Raw genomic sequence first — 25030 nt, 5'->3', positions numbered from 1 at the left:
AAAGTTTTGCTTCCATGTATTAGTAACATGAGCAGGGGAACATTTTAACAGAACCCAGTGTAATCATATTGGGAAAAATGATGAAGTCTAACATATATACCTCTTGATACATTGGGATCATAGCTACACCAATATCTCACCATATAAAGTAGGCTACAATATTGTACCAATGTATAATCTTCATTATTTAAAATTGTGTTGCATCCCTTGAGCTTGATCTTAATACAAGGATATTCGTAACTGAAATCCAGTTATTCTGAACATGCTGTTGAACCACTAAACACTCTCAAATCCTGATCTGTTTGGATCGCTTGAGAATTAATGACCACTCAGCTAAACAGTATATACTGAGACAACCCCCTTGTACAGTAAACAGTAAATTATTTCATGCATAAAAATAATCTATATCATATGAGGGTCATTATTACAAGACAACAATTCTTTGTTATATACATATTCTTGGAATAAAAAAAAATGATAAATCTGGTAGCCAATCAAAACAAAGATATATGTATATATAAGCTGTCTGCCCCATTACCTAAAGCATTCAGCTCTCAGATAGGAACATACCTGCTGCTTATCTGTCCAGCTGATCTGCCCATCTCTGTGCGCCCTTGTACTGCTCTAGACATGGGTCACATAAATTATTCACTGCTCCACTGACAGCCAGGTGTACAACAGACTGGGAAATAGTTACCTGCTTCATATCTACCATTTATTTAACCATGTGATAAACAATGATATAGTCATAAATCCTCTATATGATCACAAACCCAAAACTGTACTTTAAATCTGATTTTCCTCAATTATACTAAATTTGATAAAGCACTTTTCTTCCCAGGAGAAGCAATGTAGCCTTGTAGGGACTGTAAACTATTGTTTTTCTTATTATATCTAACAGAAAGTATTTTAAAGGGACAGTAAAGTCAAAATTAAACACTCATATTTCAGATACAGCATGCAATTTTAAACAACTTTCCAATTTATTCCTATTATCTAATTTGCTTCATTCTCTTGGAATTCTTTGTTAAAGGCTTATCCTAGGTAAGCTCAGGGGCGTGCACATGTGCTTAGTCACCTAGCAACAGTGTTTGCAACAATATTTACAGTAAATGGATAGTAATTTGCACAACCAACCTTGTAATATTAATTTACTTTATAACATTAAAACCTCTAAGTTTCTAAGCCACTACAGACAGCCTCTTATCTCATGCTTTTTTTATTAGCTTTTCACAAGAGACTGCTAATCCATGTGTGACATATAGATAACATTGTGCTCTCTCCCGTGGAGTTGTGCAGGACACAGCATTAATTGGCTAAAATGCAAGTCAATAGATAATAAATAGCCATGTGATAAGGGGGCAGAGGCTTAGATACAAGGTAATCACAGAGGTAAAAAGTATTTTAATATAACCATGTTGGTTATGCAAAGCTGGGGAATGGGTAATAAAGGGATTATCTATCTTTCTAAACAATAAAAATGTTGGAGTAGACTGTCCCTTTAAAGCAATGTTATACATAGTTGCAAACACTGCTGCAATAGAGTGGCTGTAGCATTTCATGGCAGCAGTGTTCGCAACTATGTATAACATTGCTATAAATATTGTTGCAAACACATTCATGCTCCTGAGCTCATCTAGGGTTACTATTTAAAGGGACAGTCAACACCAGAATTGTTGTTGTTTAAAAAGATAGATAATCCCTTTATTACCCATTCCCCAGTTTTGCAAAACCAACCCTGTTATATTAATACACTTTTTACTTCTGTGACTAACTTGTATCTAAGCATCTTGTGACCGCCCCTAATCACATGACTTTTAGTTATTATCTATTGACTTGCATTTTAGCCAATTAGTGCAGTGTCTGCCACTAGCCACGGGCGTGATTACAATGCTATCTATATGGCCTACATGAGCTAGCTCTCCCCTGCTGTGAAAAGCTAATAAAAAAGAGGCGGCCTTCAAGGGCTTAAAAATTATCATATGAGCCTTCCTAGGTTTGCTTTCAACTAGAATACCAAGAGAACAAAGCAAAATTGTTGATAAAAGTAAAATGTAAAGTTATTTAAAATTACATGCCCTATTTGAAAAATTAAAGTTTTTTGTGGACTTTACTGTCCCTTTAACAAAGGATACAAAGAGCAATCGATAACAAGAGAATGAAGCAAATTTGATAATAGACGTAAATTGGAAAGTTGTTTAAAATTGTATGTTCTCTCCAAATCATGAAATAAAATCTTGGGATTTCCTGTCCATTTAAGCAACCAATCAGTATGCTAGTCCCACGGCTTGCTAGAATGCATGCATCTGGCAGGCACAGTTGTTATTTCCCTATGTAGTGTAGGAAGGTTTAACTACGAAATCTTGCGAGATTTCAGTGAAATCTCTTGAGATCATAGTAAAGTAAAGTTTACCAACCAAAGCTTCAAATGACGGCAGATCATAACCTACCTGCTTCAGAGGAGGGACATAAGTTAATATATTGTTATTATAAGTACTATGTCTATATTTAGCCTTCCAACATCTCAGGGGTATATCCCCAGCAAGATCCCATATCTTAAAAATAGACCCAAGACTGAGACTTGATCTTTTACTTTCCCCATTTAGAAGGTTATTTTTCATATTTGAAGGGCAGTCATGCTTGGTCCTCTAAAAGTTCTATATGTTCTCTTAAAAATTCTAGTTTAGCTGAATTATAGTCAAATTTCAAACAGTTAGATGATGTTGTTTTTTTACATTTAATATTTTAATTATCAGCCTATTTAGTCATTATATACCGCTATCGAATCTATTACATGAGATTCACTTCACATGATATATAGCTGGCCAGATGTGAGCTACTTGACACTGCAACCTTATTTTATTATTTATCTCATATTACATTTATCAGGCGATAAAGGATGATGTAAAGAGCCACACATACAATGAGGACTATTGTTGCAGAATGTGGATGGGTTTTTTGTTGATTGCTCACTGTTATTTATAATCTGTACATACAAGTGTGTCTATTACATTGCTAATGTCCCCTCATATGTACATCTATGTAATGCAATTGTTAGGGGCAATTCTGTACCTGACTTTCATTGTATCTATGGTTTGTATAATTGCACAGTATGTTAAACTCCTAATAAGCCACCATACTATAGTTGATATTTCTACTCTACATGGCAGTAATAAGGTCTGATGTTTCTTCCGAACTGGGAATTTAATAACCCTATAGTTACCTTCGGTGGCTATTTAGCAGTTGAAAAAACTATTTTAGGCTCCACTATATTATGAGCCCGCCCCCCCACCTCCACCTCCCCCTTATACTTTGAGCGGCTCTTGCCCGCTGATCTTCCCTCCCCCCTTATATAATTTGGCCCAAGAGTGGCCGATACATATGCCAATTCTTCACAAGCTACTACCACTAACCCAGACAGTTTTAAGAAAGTTTTTTTTTCTCTTAAGTGCATTGTGGAGATCAACTATCCCATAATAAAACAAAATGAAGTTTCATTCTATCTCGCCTAAACTCTTGTCTATTCCCATCTTATTCCTACATGCTTCTTTTGTTTTGTCAATAATATTTGTTTACAGACAATGTATTATTCATTTTGATGTAAAATTTGTTCAAAGGCGAATCTTGTTTGTTAATCTTTATTTTAACTTCAATAAAAAATTATTTAAAAAAAAAAAAAAAAGTATGGCATCAGCACTGATGAAGCTGATTGGCTGTTTTTTCACACACATCTAACAGCAGCTGTAGGATAACTTTTACAGAACACTTATTATTGTGAGCTGCAGAAAGTTTGAGGTAAAATGTCTTCCTTTTTTACATAGAGATGTTCAGGTGATATTGCCCTGTCAGCTTTTTACAGTTATTCTGCACTAGTTTCAAGTTATAAAGCATATGGGTATAATGTTCCTTTAAATGTCCTGATCTGAATGCATCCTGTTAGTTAAAAACAGGTTTTATACACTTGACATCCCTTATACAATATAATGTAATTTAATAATGAATTTAAATGATTACTATATTTACAAGGATGAAGGGAAGAGAATTTTGCATTACCAAAAAAAGGTATAAAACTATACAATACCTTTGTACAAAAATACTCAGTTTGTACTAACTTACTGTAGATTTACTATAGACTGTAATCTTTAGAGCTTAAAGGGACAGTACACTGTAAAATTGTTTTTATATGAATGTATTTTTAATGTCTTGGTATACAAGTTACAGAGTATAAAATTTATGAGAAATTGTATTTTCAGGTTTGTGTATATGAAGTAGCTGGTTTTGTGCTTTTAAACCACAGCCTATTACAATGGGTTGAGCTTCAGGTAATGGGGGGTAGTTATCAAGCCGTCAACCTCAAATACGCTGGAATTCCGCAGCGTATTTGTGGCGAGGCTGATTTGCCTTAGTTATCAAAGGCTAGAGACCGGCAAAAGTAGAATTTTGTGACGTAAACTTCGATCCGCCGGACTCAGTCCGACACAGATCGATTCTTACGTCACTCCAGATGTTCCGCACACAAGTGCGGCACAATCTGACTACTTTTGCTAGTTATCAAATGACTAGCAGGTACGCTCGGCACTTTTCCGGCCCAGCGTACCTGGTTTTCAAAAATCTGATTGGCTGATTCAATTGAGATCGCATTCTATTGGCTGTTCCGATCAGCCAATAGAATGCGATCTCAATCTGATTGGCTGATTCAATCAGCCAATCAAATTTTTCCTACCTTAATTCCGATTGGCTGATAGAATCCTATCAGCCAATCGGAATTGAAGGGACGCCATCTTGGATGACGTCCCTTAAAGGAGCCTTCATTCGTCGTTAGTCCGTCGGGGAAGAAGGATGTTCCGCGTCGGCGGGATGAAGATCGATCCTGAAGCAAGAAGATTGAAGACCCCGCTTGGAACATGACATCGCCTGGATGGAAGATGATCTTCAGCGCCGCTTGGAAGATGACATCGCCCGGATGGAAGACTTCTTCAGCGCCGCTTGGAGGATCACTTCATCGGATGGAAGACTTCTTCAGCGCCCCTTGGAGGATCACTTCTGGCGCTCCGGATTTCCTCTTCAGTTCCACCGGTGGCTCAGCTGAGTGAAGACGACTAAAGGTAGGATGATCTTCAGGGGATTAGTGTTAGGTTATTTTAAGGGGGGTTTGGGTTAGATTAGGGGTATGTGGGTGGTGGGTTTTAATGTTGGGGGGTTGTATTTTTCTTTTACAGGCAAAAGAGCAGTTTTCTTTGGGGCATGCCCCACAAAAGGCCCTTTTAAGGGCTGGTAAGGTAAAAGAGCTTTGAACTTTTTTATTGTAGAATAGAGTAGGGAATGTTTTTATTTTGGGTGGCTTTGTTATTTTATTAGGGGGCTTAGATTTGGTGTAATTAGCTTAAAATTGTTGTAATATTTTTTAAATGTTTGTAACTTATGTTTTTTATTTTTTGTAACTTAGCTTTTTTTATTTTTTGTACTTTAGTTAGTTTATGTAATTGTATTTAATTGTAGTTATTTGTAGTTAATTTATTTAACTAATTTAATGATAGTGTAGTGTTAGGTTTAATTGTAACTTAGGTTAGGATTTATTTTACAGGTAATTTTGTATTTCTTTTAGCTAGGTAGTTATTAAATAGTTAATAACTATTTAATAAATATTCTAACTAGCTAAAATAAATACAAAGTTACCTGTAAAATAAATATAAACCCTAACATAGCTATAATGTAATTATTAATTACATTGTAGCTATCTTAGGGTTTATTTTACAGGTAAGTATTTAGTTTTAAATAGGAATACTTTATTAAAGTATAGTGTAGTGTTAGGTGTAATTGTAACTTAGGTTAGTTTTTATTTTACAGGTAAATTTCTCTTTATTTTAGCTAGGTAAGCTATTAAATAGTTAATAACTATTTAATAACTATTGTACCTAGTTAAAATAAATTGAAAGTTACCTATACAATAAAAATAAATCCTAAGATAGCTACAATATAATTATTATTTATATTGTAGCTATATTAGGGTTTATTTTAAAGGTAAGTATTTAGTTTTAAATAGGATTAATTTAGTTAATAATAGAAATATTATTTAGATTTATTTAATTAATATTTAAATTAGGGGGTTGTTAGGGTTAGTGTTAGACTTAGGTTTAGGGGTTAATAAATTTATTACAGTGGCGGCGGTGTAGTGGGGGGCAGGATAGGGGTTAATAAATGTATTAGAGGTGGCGACGGTGTAGGGGGGGCAGATTAGGGGTTAATAAATTTAATATAGGTTGCGGCAGGGTCCGGGAGCGGCAGTTTAGGGGTTAAACTATTTATTTAGTTGCGGCGAGGTGTGGGATCAGCAGGATAGGGGTTAATAACTTTATTATAGAGGGCGACGGTATAGAGGGGGCAGGATAGGGGTTACTAGGTATAATGTAGGTTGCGGCGGTGTCCGTGAGCGGCGGTTTAGGGGTTAATACATTTATAATAGTTGCGGCGGGGTCTAGGAGTGGCGGTTTAGGGGTTAGTAACTTTATTTAGTTGCGGGGGGCTCCGGGGGCGCCGGTATAGGTGGTAGAACAGTGTAGTTTACTGTGAGTGCTTAGTGACAGGCTAGCAATAAAGCTGTCAAAAAGCCGAAGAGCAGCGAGATCGGATGAGTGATAACTATCACAGTCCGCTGCTCATCGCCCCGTACTTGGTGCGCGGCTTTTTGACAGATTTATTGATAACTTAGGCGTAATTTTTCAGGTCCGCGGCGGCGAAGGTAGGCGAGCTTAGGCGGGCGTATTGGGCCGGCGAAGGCAGGAAAGTTGACACGATGATAACTACCCCCCATGATCTGATCTCATTAGGTTATCACTTTGTGTACACACACTTGCTTCCTTATCTTATATTTGTCTGGAAAACCTAAGCTCAATACATAGAGAGAACAATGGAAAATTATAATTTTATTACTTAACTATCCTGCAGCCCACTGGCAGTGTAATTTTTTTCTGCTGGCTGTGTTTACATAGGCTTATCAATAGCCCAGACTCCAGTATAGAAAGTTTCAGTATAAGTGGGGATACCCCAGGCTAAATCAGCTATTTCAAATGCCAAAAAAGGGTTAAGGAGCTACTTGTTAACAATTTAATACACTCCAGCAGGTAAAATGGATCATTGGGAACAATTTAAAGGATAAAAATGTTTTGGGTGAACTGTCCCTTTAAACCATAACTAAATTATTCATACTATATTTAATAGTATTTCATCTTTTAGAAAGGATTTACAGCTTTCATATAGTAATGAGATTAGATGCCACTAATGTGAGGTTTCTAAATTAGATTTATGGGCACAATAAGTTAATAGTATTGTGTTCAAAATTATTAAAGGGACGTAAAACGCAAACATTTTCTTTCACGATTCAGATAGAGGACACAGCATTAAGCAATTTTCCAATTTAGTTAAATTATAATATTATTATTCTCTTGGTATCCTTTGTTGAAGGAGCAGTAATGCACTACTGGGAGCTAGCTGAACACATCTAAAAAGCCAATGACATGAGGCACAAATCAACAACTAACAACGGATACCAAGAGAATGAAGCAGATAATAGAAGTACATTAGAAAGTTATTTAAACTTGCATGTCCCTTTTAGCCATTAAGCCTGTATATCCCCTTTATTATTATTAACCCATTGTGGGCATCAAGTTACTGTGGAAACAAATCACCCCAGTGCAATTTATCTGAGAATGTCTTCGCTTCGCAGGAGGATACTACCCATTACATTAGTACTGAATACAATTGCCCCTATAGTAATACTACCCATTACATTAGTACTGAATACAATTGCCCCTATAGTAATACTACCCATTACATTAGTACTGAATACAATTGCCCCTAAAGTAATACTACACATTACATTAGTACTGAATACAATTGCCCCTATAGTAATACTACACATTACATTAGTATTGAATACAATTGCCCCTATAGTAATACTACACATTACATTAGTACTGAATACAATTGCCCTTATAGTAATACTACACATTACATTAGTACTGAATACAATTGCCCTTATAGTAATACTACACATTACATTAGTACTGAATACAATTGCCCCTATAGTAATACTACACATTTAAAAGGACATTAAACATTTTCTGTAATTTAAAAAATTGGTGCGCTTGCCATTTCTACTAGGTTTCCATAAAGTAATGGCCGCAGCTATGTTGAAACATTGGTTTTCCTTCTTTAAAGGGACATTGTACACTAGATTTTTCTTTGCATAAATGTTTTGTAGATGATCCATTTATATCGCGCATCTGGCAGTGTTTTTATAAAAATGTATAGTTTTGCTTATCTTTTTTTAAGAACATTGTGCTTTTCAGACTCCTATCCAAGCCCCACAGTGTCAGATGTATACGCGCGTTTACAGACTCATGCAGGATCCTGTTTATGTAATCTGTCTCTTCATATGCAGGAGAGGGGGGTTTGCTCTTCTTGCTTTCCCAGCCCATTACACTGGGTGTCCAAGCCTAACATCATCAAGAATGCTAAACTGAACATTGGTGTATACTGTCCCTTTAATCTCTTCTGCTGAGTACAATTCAGCACAGATTAAAATGTGCAAACAATGGCTGTGTATTTATAGGTTTGTTTTTAACATTCACCTTTACTTGAACTTTATCCTTTTTTGATCTACATATTATTCTCAAGCTCATCTTTGTATTGAACTTTTTTAAATGTATTTTTATATTGAAACTAATATAAGTTGTTCTTAAAATACAGCATTTAATTTTTAGTGCCCAGTATAACCTATTAATTGTTACTTTACTGTTCCTATTGTACCTTTTTATGTATAACTTACCTCCTGAAGTTGTGCTGTAACCCTCTGCACCAATCTCCCCACTGCACAAACACTTTTTTTACTGCCCGTGTCAGCGGGCGGAGAATCCAATTAGAAGCTTGTCCATCGGAACCATTGACCAGGACGTGTTCCTCACCCTGCAAGGTATGATATGAGCTCTGTCTGGTTAAAGGCAATGGGCTTGATGATCTAAAGCTCTCTGGTCTGGCGAGATTATCTAAGTGGGCTCGTCAGTACTACATACCTATAAACTGTCCCGTTTTGTGCGGGACATTCCCAGACTCTAAGGGCTGTCCCGATTAGACAGTCTGCAGTCCCAAATTGCCACATCTTCATCTTCCTTTCTTTCATGATTCAGATTGAGCATGCTATTTTAAAAAACTTTCTAATTGACTTCTATTGTCAATTTTTCTTCATTCTCTTGGTATCTTTTGTTGAAACGCAGGTACTTATGCCTGGCCCATTTCTGGATCACTATATGGCAGCACTTTTGCAAGAATGTGATCCATTAGCAAGAGCACTATACGGCAGCACTATTTCCTGCCATGTAGTGATCCAGATGCCTACCTAGATATCTCTTCAACATCATTTGATAATATAAGTAAATTGGAAACTTTTGGGAAATGGTATATTCTGTCTGATTCACAAAAGAAAATGATGAGGTTTCACATTCCTTTTTTTTTATATTTTTTTAGGGTGCCAAAAATCCTGAGATTCTTTATAGCTCTTCTTTCTGAAACTTTTTTTAATTGTCTTATACCAACCATCAGGTTATTTAAAGAAACTGTAAAGTAATATTTTATGATACAAACCTAATCATACCATCTTTCTATATCACACTACATTTCTTTGCAATTCTCTCCATGGTACCTGCTTTGTTCCTGAGCTGATTTACGCAAGTGAAAGTTCTTTCTATGTAAAATGCATTTAAAGTAAAGCAGAAAATGAGTCCGCCTGCAAGCTGCTGGCATCAGTAAATGGCTTTTAGCTACGCCATGTAAACTAACCATTAAAGTGGTGGTCAACTCACAAAATTGTCATAAAAGGAAACATGAGCCCGTCAGATAATACAGCGTAACAAAGTGACAAGCGTTGCAAACACCAGCCATGAATTAATAAGGACCTTTTTGTCCTGTAAATGAGTTATCAGGGTTCAGGTTCCATCACTAATTAACTGAGACTGAAGTCAACTCCAGGGTCAATGTAACCCCTTCCCTGCCAGCTGAGCGCCCTCACTTAATTATAAGTAAACACATACAATTATTTTGTGTTGTGTAAAAGAGCGATATCTGTACCAAGGGACAATAAAATGATGCATAGACTTCTGCACACAACATGTTAGGAGATAGCCGCTGAGAACGTTTGTGCAGTTTTTGCAGTTGCTGCACTGGATGCAACATCGGCAGGAACACTCAGCAAGGACAGTTTATTTGCTGTGGTGATGTTGCAATAAAATATAGAGACAACCAGGGTTAGCACCCAGTTACCAACAGCTCAAATAATACTTAAAAAGGGCCACTAAAGTAAAAATTAAACTTTTATGATTCAAATACAGCGTGCAATTTTAAACAACTTTCCAATTTACTTCCAATTTCAATTTGTTCTGTCTTTTTTATATGCACACTTTCCGAGGCACCAGCCTCCTACTGAGCATGGGCTCCTAGGAGTCTGTGATTGGCTGATGACTGTTCCACAGTATACAAAGTAAAAAGAAGCCCAGGATTGTCTTAAAATAAAACATAACTTTTATTGCTCAATGCAACATATAATAGGAACAAATTAGTTGTCCGTGGTGTTAAAGGAGTTCAGCTTACGCATTTCACCAAGACATTGTATTAATAGCTGCTTAACCCCTCCCAGATGTGCTCATTATTGAAAAGCCAAAAACACAGTTTATTGGTTATTTCAACTCTGATATTAAGTATAAATCCAAACAAAAGTGTATCATGATACGTTGCACATAATCAATGCAAAGATCATAAAGTAATTTGAAAGTTACTTAAAGGGACATTAAACACTAAATAAATGTTAGATAGAATTATGAATTCAAAGAAAACAATAGTCTGAGAATAACATGTAGATGGATTTTTTAAAGTTTCATTAGCGGTTTAAATATTGACAAAATAAGTGTAAAGTTGTAGTGTCTATAAAACAATGGGAGCTGCCATGTTGTAACTTAAGTTACTTTCTCTGCTGTGGCCAATTAGGGACAGTTATAAATAGGTCACTAGAGTGTGGAGCCAATGGCTGTGTGGAATATAACACTGTTCTCCGCATCCACTTCTAAAATGAGATGCACACAATTTAAGAATGGAATTAGAGGAAAAGGTGACAAAATAAATAATGAAAGTATATTGCAGATTTGTATTATCATGTTATATTACCATCTCAAAGTGTTTAATGTCCCTTTAAGTATTGAGTTAATACTAATGTACATGTATTTTGACTGTTACAAATACCCACAGTAAAATAATTATCTTATTCAAATCAACTTTTTAAAGTGCCAATTACCTAGGTCACAAACCTCATATACAGGAAAACATTATACCCGTTATTTAAAGGAGAAGTAAATACAGTAGATTTGCATAATAAACAAATGCATGATAACAAGACAATGCAATAGCACATAGTCTAAACTTCAAACGAGTAGTAGATTTTTTTCTGTCAAATTTAAAAGTTATGTCTATTTCCACTCCCACTGCATCATGTGACAGCCATCAGCCAATCACAAATGCATATATTCTTTGAAGTCTTGCACATGCTCAGTAGGAGCTGGTGACTCAAAAAGTGTAAATATAAAAAGACTGTGCACATTTTGTTAATGGAAGTAAATTGTAAAGTTGTTTAAAAATGCTTGCTCTATCTGAAAAATGCAAGTTTAAATTTGACTTGAGTGTCCCTTTAAGGAACTGAACATGTGTGTAATTTATTTCCAGAAATGAATGAGATCTTATTCTGAATTTAACTCTTTTGGAACCCTCGTTTGGAGGGGATCTCTATCCCCTCCTCGTCTTGGAGTTACAACTTTGCCAATAGCAATCCATTTAAACATAAATATCTTTTTTTTTCTTTTTTCTGAACCTTTACAAAGTGTGGTATGAGGGGAAGAAGTACCTATGTTTATATTGCACATGAGCTCCCTGATGTGTGGATCTGTAAGTCATACAATGCTTCTTTTGAAAGAACTCTCCTGCTACCATTCACTGAAAATCAGTGCCCAGTTCCACAAAATCACAAGCTCTACATGAGCAAGAACTATATTAGTTCATCCCTACATACAGTAGTATAACCATGAACTTTGAGTGGGTTACATTGTGTTGTGAACACTAAATGATCTATAGTTTTTTTATAGGCAAATCTACAGCCATCTCTTACCACAGTTGTTAACTCATCATCTGCTGATAGTAGGAGAAAGTGCTGGTGAATTATATTGCAAACTAAATAATAATGCTCTGAATATTCAGTTAGAAAAATGACTCTTGAAATCACACTTACTCGTATTGGTCCCTTCCTCTCGCAGTTATTCATTTCTACTTATCTCAGCTAGATCCTTGGCTGCTCGTACAATACGTTTGGCACAGCCTGTTTCTTGTAGCCGTTCAGCCAGGAGAAGAGACTGTTTCTCATATTGTGCTTCATCTGTGCAGTTTCTTTTCAACCATATAAATTGACCTCTTGCCACTGCTCTAAACATACTGTGTGAATGGCAAATTCTAGCATGGAAGAAGGTGTTGCTACTGATAGATTTTCTGTAGACCTCAGTGTAAATTAATTTGTTTGGTATTAAATAATTTTATTTGTACTGCATTCAGATGTAAAACAGATGCCCTTATTATTATTGAGCCATATCACAAATTTCTTTACGGTTTCCCTATCTCCTTGCCAGATATAAACGATACACAGATGACCTGTGTGTTGTAACAAATAATCCTGTGTTTAAAGGGGTTCTCCTGTCCAAAGATGTGGGTAGCCTGCCACCAACTCATGAATAGGTTGGCGTAAGAGGGGAAAAACTATGTCCCCACATCTCTGGAAAACCCCTTCAAACCCCCCAAAAACCTGTGTGTCAATTTAGATACTCTTATAACAAATTCACAAAAGACTGGATTAGTTCCAGTTAGTTTATAGATCTGATAGCCTTTATCATGTGGAATCAATGTATTCAAAGTTTTTACATCTACCATGATACACTTAATCTTCCTACCTAATAATATTTGACACCAGATTTAAAACATGTTTTGTATCCCAAAGGTCCATGGAAATAGATTGTAATACTGCATCTAACCATTGGGAGAAATGTTCTAGTAACGATCCTATGCCGCTCACTATGGGCCTACACTGTACATTGTCCAATGATTTATGGACCTGGCTCATTTGATAGATTATGGTAAAGATTTGAGAATCTTAGATCAACTTGTAAATATTCCTACATTGAACATCCAGTCATTACAGTTTTTAACCACCTTCTAAAAGTCCATAAACCATTGGATAATCTACAGGGTAGACATATAGTGAGTGGCATAGGATCTATACTTAAAGGGACAGTCAACACCAGAATTTCTGTTTAAAAAGATAGATAATCCCTAAATTATCAATTCCCCAGTTTTGCATAACCAACACAGTTATAATTATACACACTAACCTCTGTTATTAACTTGTATCTAAGCCTCAGCAGACTGCCCCCTTATTTCAGTTCTTTTGACAGACTTGCAGTTTAGCCAATCAGAGCTGTCTCCATGGTAATTTCACAAGAATGAGCTCTATATGAAACACAAGAACTAACGCCCTCTAGTGGTGAAAAACTATCAAAATGCATTTAGATTAGAGGCGGCCTTCAAGGTCTAAGAAATTAGTATATGAACCTTCTAGGTTTAGCTTTCAACTACGAATACCAAGAGAACAAAGCAAAATTGGGGATAAAAGTAAATTGGAAAGTTGTTTAAAATTACATGCCCTATCTGAATCATGAAAAAAATTTTTGGACTTGACTGTCCCTTTAATGTCAGATGTGATTAACCAATTAACTGTGTTTTTAGATTTTAAATAATGAGCACATCTTGGTGGGGTTATGCAGCTATGAATATGTTGCCTTACCGAAACACGTAAGCTGTAAATTTTTAAAACCACTGACAACACATTTGTTCCTTTTTATGTTGACTTGAGCAAAGAAAAAAGTTACATTTTATTGTAAGACAATCTGGCACTCCTCTTTACTTTGTATACTGTGGAACTGTGACTAATAGAGTGTAGCATGCATTTCAATCTTTTGGGTCTGCCTGTCAGCCAAGGGATTGTAATAACGGAACCTGAAGTACAATAAATCCATAGGTCTGAAAGAGGGTGCACATATATCCGGAGGCATTGTATGCATTGAGAGACAGAATCACGGGAGAGTTTTAAAAGCGGTGTAACTGCAGTTGCACCTTATGACCAGACCTTACCGATGGGACTTGGCAGATGTAAGTAAGCCTATGGAAAATATGTAAGGCACTTGTTAAACCTTCATTCATGGCAATTGTATAATGTTTAGTCCAGTGATGCAGTGGCGTCACTAGGGGGGTGCGGGCCGCACCTGGGTGACACCCTCCAGGGGGTGACACCAAAAAAAAAAAATTTTTTTTTTTTTAAATTTTATTGAAATTCAAAGAAATACAATGTTGAGATGCATAGATTATTTTATTAGAGGCCGGGATTTGTGAACATTAGTGGGACTGGGGAAGTTGTAGACACACAATTTTTTTGCCCCTTGAGCCAGTGCTGCAATTTCAACAAATAGTTTTCCCGGCTGCTTTTGCTTGTTTGTACTTTGCTCCTCCCCTGCCCAATTTCACTATGAATGTTGTGGGTGTGCCGTGGGGCTTGCAAAGTTGCGCTGCTAGCCTTAACCTGCCTGCCTATCTGTGCTCACTGCTCAGTGACATGCGGCCCAGGGCTGTGCACTGACAGACTTGGAACAGAGTCAGAGAGCAGAATTTTCATAGTTTGCGCTCCTAAAACTTTTCTTCAGTGATTTATTTTAGAGTGCTCTGTTTATCTTTCATTTGATGTTCTGCTGAGCCAGGGAGCAGCTCTAGGCATGAGCTTCCTAATTGATGCAGTGCAGTTTACATATTTTGTATGTGTGTGCCTGAGTGTTTGTGTGTTTCAGTGTTTTTGTGTGTGTGTTTTTGTCTGTGTGTCTGAGTGTGTTTCCAAGTGTTTGTGTGTGCATCTGAGTATGTTTTTAAGTGTGTCTGAGTGTTTGTATGTGTGTTTGCCTGTGTTTTTGTGTGTGTCTGCTTTCTGGGGGGGGGGGTGACACCATGACTTACCGCACCGGGTGACACCAACCCTAGTGACGCCACTGCAGTGATGGTGAACCTTAGAACTCCAGATGTTTCAAAACTACATTTCACATGATGCTTAGGCATTCTGAAGTCCAGTTGAGCATCATGAGAAATGTAGATCTGAAACATCTGGAGTACCAAGGATTGCCATCACTGGCTTAGTCTGACAAGGAGTGTTCCTGCTAGCAGTATTTGGGATCTGGCTGATGACTGTCACATTATACAGTGGGCAGGGAAATGTAAGCAATCTTTGAAATCTCAGAAAAATTCTACTGATAATTTGAAAATTCAGGGTCTTGTCTTTTTTGTGCATTTGTGGATTAAGCAACTCAACTTTATTTAATGGTCCTTTAAACTGTTAAGAAGTAAGTAGGAAAATGATCATCAGTGGTGGTCACTTTCTTATTTGTATATTACTAGGTGTGGCAGTGCAAAGCACCCCTGTCTGCCTGGTTGCATCCCAATTTGGGGGCTGAGGAGGAACGTTATAATTGCACCCTCCTTCTACTGTCTAAGTTTTTATCACTTGGCCACACTCAAACCCATTATGTGCCCACAGGTCTCCTAAATCAATCCCCAGCTTGCTCACCCCTGCAGGGTGTCCACCCCCCAAAGACTTTAGTGCCTAATCTGTATGTATAATGGACAAAATTGTTATATTGTTCCACTCTAACATTTCTGTAGAAAGCAAAGACTTATGCATACTTGCTTTGTTGTACGTTATGGCATCTAAGTATACAATTATTTGTATAATGGCCCTTTGGAAATCAGCTTTCTTAAACACTAATAATCCTGATCCTTAAAGGGACATTAAACACAATTAGATTTCATAATTCAGACTGTAACCAACATTCAAAATTACTTCTATTATCTAATTTGATTCATTCTTTAGATATACTTTGTTAAAGAAATAGCAATGCACATGGGTTAGCCAATTACATCTATGTACAGCCACCAATCAGCAGCACCTGAGCCTTTCTAGATATGCTTTTCAGGAAAGAAAATCAAGAGATAAAAGCAAATGAGCTTATAGAAATAAATTATAAAGTTGTTTAACACTGTACTATCCATCTAAATCAGGAAAGAAAATATTCTTGTTTAATGTCCCTTTAAGTCAGTAAAATTAAAACTGATGAAGGTATTGGATCCAGTATTCTAACAGTTGAAACACTAGCTATATAAACTGGGGCTTTACATTTTTTGAGGTATACTGTGGCCATTGTCACAGCCACAAAATATTTGTTTTGGAAGTTCAGCTTGCAGAATGAACTTGTGAGGAAGGGTCTTTAGGTGACAGGGGGAAGACTCCCCAACCCAAGAAAACAAAACTGAGTTGTTACAGCATGTGCCGCTTGCTTTGTTACACCAAGAAAGGGGATAAACACAAATACATTTCCACTCAAGAGCTGCAGCTTCTAAGCAGAATACAGCCATTGAGAACAAGCATATCTGCTGTATCCTGTTCAGTAATGGAGCATCTGTGTCAGGTACTGGGTAGATGAGCAAATACTGAATAAAAAGGCAAACACACAGCTAAGGCTGAAGTGATTTGATCAGTTTTTGCTGCCATGAAAAGCTCAGAGCAAGCTTGGCTAGAAGCCATCTAGCTGTAGTATGGAAGGCAGATAACAGAGTTGAGTATTCTTAAAAGCAGCAATGCACTACAGGGAGCTGTTTATTGGTGGCTACACACATTTGAGTCATGGCATTGACCCACCAGATGTGTTCAGCTAGCTCTCAGTATAGCTGCTCCTGAGCCTACCCTTCAACAAAAGGATACTAAGAAAACAGAGCAACTTTGAGAATAGAAGTAAAAAAATGTTTTTTAATGTAGGTTAAGAAAGGCAATGCAGGTGGCCCCAAAGATAAATGCTAAACTATTTGGTGAGTGATACCTTACTCTGTTTGAGTTGCTGTAAATCCTTCATAACAGCAAAACCCCAAATGTCTTTCAGATAGTGAATACAATTTAATTTTTTTTTCAATTTACTTTTATCAAATTTGCTTCGTTCTCATGTTATTCTTTGTTAATGAGATAGCTAGCATGCACATGCCTATGGTACTACATGACAGGAAATAGTGCTGCCATCAAGTGCTTGTGCTAAGGAATAACCGTTGCAAAACTGCTGCAGACATGTGCACACACCTAAACTTACAACCCTGCTTTTCAATAAAGGAAAACGAAAATTAGAAAAGATGTTTATTAAAAGGAAAAATTGTGGCTTATGTCCCTTTAAACTCAGGACAAATCAAAAAAATAAACTATTAAAGGGACACTGAACCCAAATATTTTCTCTCGTGATTCAGATAGAGCATGCAATTTTAAGCAACTTTCTAATTTACTCCTATTATCAAATTTTCATAATTCTCTTGGTATCTTTATTTGAAATGCAAGAATGTAAGTTTAAATGCCAGCCCATTTTTGGTGAACAACCTAGGTTGTCTTTGCTGATTGGTGGATAAATTCATCCACCAATCAAACTCTGCTGTCCAGAGTACTGAACCAAGAAAAAAGCTTAGATGCCTTTTTTTTTCAAATAAAGATATCAAGAGAATGAAGAAACATTGATAATAGGAGTAAATTAGAGAGTTGCTTAAAATTGCATGCTGTGGGTTCCGGTGGAGGAGGAGCTACACAGCAGCAGCTCAGCTCGTCTCTCCAGTCTCCTGGACATTGGCGGTGCTCTTTTCGCGCCAGCCCCTGGTTTGGGGCTTCCTTTGGATAGTCACAAGAACCACTCTGGAACCCTTGACAGTGGCACACCATCCCACTGTTTTGACCCCATTCACCAGTTGCCTGGCCTTAGGTAACATCTTTACAACCTACCGATCCTCAACAAAGCTAAGGTGCCTCTCATCACATCTAGCTTCACTACGCTGCTTTGCCTTACACTATAAACAAGCAGTTTAACTTCGCTGGTTGCTTTCCCTTTCTTGAAGCTGAGTTGCCTTCTGCGGACCCTGGCCCTCCCCCCTCCCTCCACTCACCATCTCTGACAGCCTAACGTGAAAGCCTGGAATACGGGTCGTCTCTCTGCCGCGGCTGATTTCTTTGCTGGTCCTGTCGGCTGGGGACTGCCCCTCTCCCTCCCCCATCGGTGCTGCGCGGGAGGGAGCTGGGCCCGGTCTGGGAGCGTGGACCCGGTGTGCAGCTTGTCCCTGTGCTGCTCGGCCGCCCGGCGCGGCGCCGCCCACTCCCCCCCCACCGGTGCTGCGCGGGGGGAGCTTAGTGCGGTCCTTGGCTGGAGAGCAGACACAGGAGTATTCCATGCGGCTGTTGGCCCGGAGCCGTCTGACAACGATCCGCTGATCACCACAGAGGCAGGATAACCTAGGAGGGGGTGAGTCTGCCAGCTACGCTGGCGATAAACTGTTTGTGGAAACAGATGCTGTTTGCAGCAAGGGGCTAAAAGAATAGCCCTAGGAAGTACCTTATTTTGTCTTAGCTCAGCTATTGTTTGGACTAACAAGGGCCTGAGGGTGAAGCTGAGGGATACTCTCCAAATCTTTTTTCGTTTACAATCTTCTGTTGCCTTCATGCCATTTAATGACTGAGGATACTATATAAACTCTTTATCCACGGTTTTCCAGCAAATCCCTTATGAAACATTGCAGCTTGAGTAACGCTTTATTTAAAAATATGACTTTACAAGAATAAGACTTTGGGTCACTTTAAAATACATTGAAGAGGCTGGTTTTTTTTTTTTTTTTGTTTTGTTTTTTCCTGTGTGTTTTCTTTTCATTTACAAGCTTTTCTAACAAGTCTGCTATATTGTTATCCTTTTTTTCCCTGCTGCAAAGGAATCTCTTTACATTGTTATCACTGCTCACTGGAATATTTACTATATGTGAGATTTGGTTAATTTAGCCCTAGTTTTTTTTACTACATATACTAGTAACAACATTATACAAGTAGAACCACCAACTTTAGTCCTTGTGTTTCCTCCTCTCTCTCTCACTTTGACCCCCAATCCTCCATATTAAAAGATAACTCTGATAAAGGGACCAACTACGATTGATAATTAACTTCCTGTTTAGACATAGGAGATTTTGAGAGGAACGCTCCCTGTTACCACTATAAATTTTTTTCTGCTCTTTTTTTTTTTTTTCTCCTTCTCACTTCTCACTCTTCATTATAAATTAATATACACATCAACTTTGTACCTTCTTAATTTTCTCACTTACCACGGGCCTAGTGCCCCTTGCACCACCGGGCTCCTAGCCCCTAGACAAATACCCCCTCACTTCCCAGCTTCCCTCACTGGCACAACTTGCACTACCTTTTCCCGCACACAATCCATCACCCCCAATTCACCCCCCCTCCTTTTTTTTTTTTTTTTTTTTTTCTTCCCCCCCCTCCCGCGTGTGGCACTTAATTGTTCACTTACACCACGTGGTACATGGATAAATTCCTTTCTAACTCCCCTAAAAACCCTTCCCCAAATATGGCAGGAAGACATAAAGACAGGAAACTTAAGGGTGTGCTCGATTCAGCCACTGAACAAACAAACCCTAGTAATATGACATTATTACCAGAAAATCTTGATATGCAGGCATTGGTGTCTAATATCACGGAGGCTCTCGCCCCCAAATTTGAACTACTTAAATCCGATATTAAGCTAGATATTTCCTCCCTAACCCAAGAAGTGAGGCAATTCTCGGGAAGACTGCAAGAAGCAGAACAGAGGGTCTCAGACCTAGAAGACCAAGCAACTATGCATAGCACCAAAATAGAGACCTCAGCTAAAATAATACAAAAATTGTTAGACAGGGTCGAAGACCTCGAAAACCGCTCTAGGCGGAACAACCTGAGAATAATAGGTCTTCCTGAAAATAAAAAATTTGAAAACCTTGATACCTTTATTACTCACACACTTACTAGAGCGCTAAAAATCCCCTCTACACACCCACCTATTATAGTAGAAAGAGCCCATAGAATGGGACCTCTACGCCCTGACAGTAACATTAGCAGGAGACCGCGACCTATAATCGCTAGATTATTGAATTATAAAGATAAAGATCTTCTCCTGCAGTATTTTCGGAAGAATCAACCAATTACAATAGAAGACAGTAGAATTCTGATTTTTCAGGATTTTGCGGCAGATACAGCCTTAAAGAGAAGAGAGTTGGCCCCAATTTGTTCTAAGTTTATTCATCAAGGTTGTAGGGCGGCCCTTATCTATCCCTCAAAACTGAAGGTAGTAATAAATGGGACAACACACATTACAGATGATCTTCAAATGGCGGAGAATCTTCTTAAGACTTTAGATACATAAACATAGCTTACAAATTAGCAGCTTAGGCAGGCAGAGTATGATGGAAGTGACTATAAACCACGGGGAACTAGACCCCTCCTACTCTTTTTTATTTTTACCCCCTTTCCCACTTTTTTTCTGGGGGTTCTGTTTTTTTTTTTTTTTTTTTTTTTCTCTCTTTCTCTTTCTCCCCTCTCTCTTCTCTCTCCTCCCGCCCGGTTCTCTCGTCCCTCCTCATTCCACCAATACCACTTCCTTTATACATAGAGAAATATGACGTTTAATCCTGATAATTTTAAAATTGTATCGTGGAATGTTGGAGGAATTTCCTCCCCCATCAAACGTAAAGCCATCTTATCACATTTGCGGAAGGTTCAGGCGGATATTGGCCTAATACAGGAAACTCATTTAGGTTTAGAGGAGTCACTAAAACTAAAATCATCCTGGGTAAAAGAGGTCTATGTAGCACCAAGTCAAGGGAAGAAAAGGGGAGTTGCAATACTTATAGGCAAAAAAATTCAAGCAGAGATTCTGTACTCTGAGGCCGATCCCGGGGGGAGATATGTAGTAGTCAAAGTAAAAATAGGCCAGACAAAATATACAATTTGTAATGTCTATGGCCCGAATAAAACTGACCCGGAATTCTGGGATTTATTACAAACTAAACTTCTTTCCTGTGTGGAAGGTTATTTAATTCTGGGGGGGGACTTTAATATGGCCCCCCAATGCCCTATAGACAGACTTAGAAAAGACTCTAAGCCTCTGAAACAGAAGAAGGATAATCTTGATTTTAAGTTGGTCAAAAAGATTAAACAAATTCTTTCCCTGCGAGATATCTGGAGATATCAGAATCCTGACACACAAGATTTCACTTGCTTATCCAAGGCTCACAAAACTTTGTCCAGGATCGACTTATTCTTGATTAGTGATCATCTGAGTTCCTTAAAGATTAAATCTCAGATAATGCCAATTTTTCTATCGGACCACGGGCCTATCTCCCTTGAATTTAATTGGGTACAATCCAAATCAAAGACCCTCCGTTTTTTCTTCCCTTATTTCCTTTTTACTGACTTGAAGTTTAAACAGTGGCTCAGGAATCGATTCACGGAATATGCGCAATTTAATATTAACTATGTGGACCGTTCAGATATCTTCTGGGAAACTGCTAAGGCAGTCCTCAGAGGAGAAATCACAGCATATTCCATCATCCAAAATAAAAAAAAAAAGCAAGGGAAAAGGAAGCCTATAATTCTCTGGTTAACGCCTACAACACTTACTTATTAGAGAGAACTCCTCTAAACTGGGCAAAGTACATACGAACTAAAGCAGCAAGAGATACCTTTTTTCTAGCTCAGGAAACACATAACGAGATTAGATTGCAAGCTAAATTACACAAATTCGGAAATAGGTCTGGTAAAATGCTATCTAAACTAATTAAGAGTGAGAACAAAAAATCTAACATTGATAAAATCCAACATAATGAGAAATATCTCTCTAGCTCTGATGAAATCACAAATTTGTTTCACCAATACTACCAACAACTTTATACTAATACAGACTTTGACATAGATAAAGCAGCCGAATTCTACAGTAATATTATCTTTCCTAGGATCACCTCCGAGGAGGCCGCTAGACTTAACGCCCCTATTACGCGGGAAGAAATTGGAAAAATAATCTCTAAGCTCCCCTTGAACAAGGCAGCTGGACCGGATGGATTACCCAATGAGCTCTATAAAATCCTATCGTCTGAGATAGTTCCTTATTTAGCAAATCTTTATAATGATATCTTTATTTCTCATAAACAACCCACATCTTCCTTTGCGTCTTCTTTAACTACTTTGATCTTAAAAGAAGGGAAGGACCCTACATGTAAGGAGTCTTATAGACCAATTGCATTGTTAAACTCAGACTATAAAATACTCTCCTCCATTTTAGCAACTAGGCTCCAGGCTATTCTATCTATAGTAATCCATCCGGACCAAGCTGGTTTTCTCAATAATCGTAACTCGTCTGCAAAGATTAGGGAATTACTGGTGACTATGGAATATATTCAGGGAGAGATCCCACAGGGGGCGGGGGGAGAGGACTCCCCGGACCTGGCCATCTTGTCACTTGATGCGGAAAAAGCTTTTGACATGGTAGTTCATAAACATCTAATTCTCTCATTAGCAAGGTTCGGGATTGTAGGGAATTTCCCTAAATTTGTGGAGAGCCTCTATGGTCACTCTTCCACAAGATTGATTATTAACGATGATATCTCCCCACCAATTGCATTAAAAAGGGGCACTCGTCAGGGCTGTCCTCTCTCCCCGCTCCTTTTTGACCTAGCCATAGAACCCCTAGCAATTAGAATTAGGAACTCACTGGAGGGCATAAAAATTAGGAGGCATGAAATGAAAGTCGGACTATATGCGGATGACCTACTTATATACATATCTAATACAGCGCAAAATATTCCAAAACTATTGCAAATCACTGACCATTTCGGGGTATTCTCAGGATACAAAGTAAATGCGATAAAATCGGAACTAATGTGGCTCAGGAAAAATAAAACTAGTAAGACAGACTTACCCTTTAGAGTTGTAACAGATTCATTGAAATACTTGGGAATCAAAATACCAATTAATTTAAAAGATCTATATAAGATGAACATAACCCCAATGTTAAGCTTTATCAAAGAAAGGCTTAAGGCCTGGCAAAATTTACCACTTTCAATATCCGGTCGTTCAGCCTTAGTTAAAATGACCCTGCTCCCAAAACTGCTTTATATTTTACAGAATGTCCCTTTAATTTTATTTGAGAGAGACATACGCTCAATGAACTCATCAATTGGGCAGTTCGTATGGCAGGGGAAGAGGCCTAAAATAGCCCTTGCTAAACTAATGGTGCCAAGGGAGTTGGGAGGATTGGCACTTCCGAACTTAAGATTTTATAATCTTTGCTTTTTGGCCCGCATAATAGCAGATTGGTTTTCTACTAAGAACTATGTCTTAAATAATGACCTTGAATTTAATATATGTGACCCATATTCTCCAATAGCTCTTGCACACACGAGCCCTAAAGATCTCCCCAGAAATATAAAGGAGCTTAAATCTATTTCAAACCCGATTAAAGCTTGGTTCAAAATATTTAAATCCCTCTCTATAAGCCCTATGGGGTCAAAACATCTTCCCCTAACTAGAAACCCGAACTTCCAACCAGGATTGGATTCAGTTATCTTTAATAGATGGCATAGCAAGGGGCTGGACAGGGTTATTCACTTTGTCAATCAGGAGAGAAAATGTATAAAATCTTTTGAGGAGTTGAGACATGAATTCAATTTATTAAATAAAGATTTCTATGCATATTTACAGATAAGACACTATATTACAGAGCTTGTACACAAGATCGGATGGAATTGGACCTTGGGAAGTTTAGAAACCTGGTTAATGATAACTAAAAATTCTTCCATGTCTATTGCCCCATGTTACTACTCATTGAACCTTACCAAAGCAACCCCGATATTGGAAAAACTGGCCGGGTCCTGGGATACTTTAATCCCACACAGCAATATTGACTCAGAAACTATCCAATTGTCAATTAATAAAGTAACAAAAACAACATCCTCCCTCAATTGGCGTGATGCTCATTTAAAACTCTTGCATAGGGCATACTTCACCCCGGAAAGAGGCCTCAGAGTCCGTAATCATCAATTTAATAAATGTCCCAAATGTTCTTATTTTGCTGCTGACATAGTTCATATGTTTTGGCAATGTCCTAGAGTGAGCAATGTTTGGAGCAAGCTGGAATACTGGCTTAAAAGTAAACTTAAAATTGAACAAATATCTCTCTCCCTGTTTCAGATTGTATTCTGTCTGAAATCTGGAATAGGGCGACAGCCTAATGAGAAACTAGTTATCTTAGCTACCAGATATCTGCTCTGCCAGAAATGGAAAATGAGGTCGGTGCCAACCATTGTTGAAATCAGGGATCATTTAAAGAAACAATATGTTTTAGAACAGAAAAATACTAACATAGACAATGAACCTGATGTAAAGAAATTTTTTGACAAGTGGGCTCCATTTATTAAGATTTTCCCTGAGAGAGAAATCGATTACTTAATCTCCCCATTTAAGAATTCGGAATTAGTGGTGTTGGGTATGTGGTGAATTGGGGAGGGAATGAGAGATCCGGGACCTTTTTTTTTTTTTTTTTTTTCTTTCCTTTTCCCTCTTCTTTTTTTCCTCAATCCTTATAAACAAAACACTCCAACAATGAGTAATAAAAAATTAGGCAGACGGCTTAGGTTTTATCAATTGTGCATATGATGGGTAATATGTAATTTTGGTTAATAATCATTATTTTTCTCCCCATTGTCTTTCTTTTTTTGTCTGTTGGTTGTTTATGAACTCTAAAATCATGGCTTCTTGTTTTCATGGAACTTGTACTCATTGTTGGACATAAATAAATGGTTTAAAAAAAAAAAATTGCATGCTGTATCTGAATCACAAAAGAAAAAATTGGGTTCAGTGTCCCTTTAAGCATTCACAGCTATGTTATAGGAGGAACAGATGTTTGAAAAGTATATCATGGAGACCTCCCCACCACAGTTAACCATTAACAGTCCAGCCTCACTACACATA

Source organism: Bombina bombina, chromosome 1 (assembly GCF_027579735.1).
Source record: "Bombina bombina isolate aBomBom1 chromosome 1, aBomBom1.pri, whole genome shotgun sequence".
Classification (NCBI taxonomy): domain Eukaryota; kingdom Metazoa; phylum Chordata; class Amphibia; order Anura; family Bombinatoridae; genus Bombina; species Bombina bombina.
The sequence above is the reverse complement of the archived record's forward strand: the minus strand, read 5'-3'. Positions refer to the sequence as shown.